Source organism: Penaeus monodon, chromosome 30, assembly GCF_015228065.2.
Source record: "Penaeus monodon isolate SGIC_2016 chromosome 30, NSTDA_Pmon_1, whole genome shotgun sequence".
Lineage (NCBI taxonomy): Eukaryota > Metazoa > Arthropoda > Malacostraca > Decapoda > Penaeidae > Penaeus > Penaeus monodon.
Window position 1 is genome coordinate 22,369,889 of NC_051415.1, and position 1,025 is coordinate 22,370,913.

A 1,025-nucleotide genomic window follows, 5' to 3' on the forward strand; every position below is an offset into this window, starting at 1 on the left:
GTCTCATTAAATTGGATTTGATTCCCTTGTTATTTTATTTTACACTCTAATTCTATGTAAATTCATTACTCAAGCCCCGTTTTAAATTGTTTACTAAACTCATAATGAAGGTAATATTTGTTGGAGTAAAACTCATCACTTTCCTAGTCCTCTAACTAGGGATTTCGAACATTTCATGCAAAAAGTACCTATCTATAATACGAACAACAGACCCTGACTTTAAGACATGGTTCAGATCATGAAAATATGAATTTGTGATATTCAAATAATCCTCGCATGGATATGCTAGAAACATTATATTGAGTCCCTAAATAGATATAATATAAACTCCAGGAACGAATTACATATCAAAAATTAAAAATCAAGCAACTTACATTCGATATAATAATAATGCAATCTACATAATAATAATGCAATCTAATTTTTCTTTAGCTGTAATGTGTTTTAGAGGTTTTTACCCGTCAATGTTGTCAAAAATTAGTAGCTTCAAAATCCCAGAAACTTGATTTTTGACAAAAATGCAGGCAAATTCTTTCAAAACACATGCACTAACTCAAATTATGTAGTTTATATTGTCAGTTTCCGTATGAACTGTAAAGTAAAAGTTTACCGCAGGTTTTGTAGGACAAACATTACCAATTTGGGTGCCTTGTTCAATCTGAGCCTGAGTTTCCTCTGTATTATTTAAAAAAAATGAGAAGACTCATTCGTTGGGAGCAAAACTTTCAGACAGGTCCAAGGCACAAAAAAGTCCAGTGTGTACTTGGCCAGACTTCGAATCCACTTCCACCATACATCCGGGATGTGCGTGATCCGGACATCTCAGACATCTAGCAATTTTTTGGACTGCCGCTACATACTCCAATATAAGCCCCTTGCATGAAGGATGCAGCTGGTTGGAAGAAATGGTTGGATGTCATTGTCATTCTCCCACTTTTTCACAGTAGGATTCTAGTGGAAAAAGCTTCTGTTCACCGGCATCTATGATCTTGCCGGACTGAAGAGGCTTTGCTAATCTCTCTCAC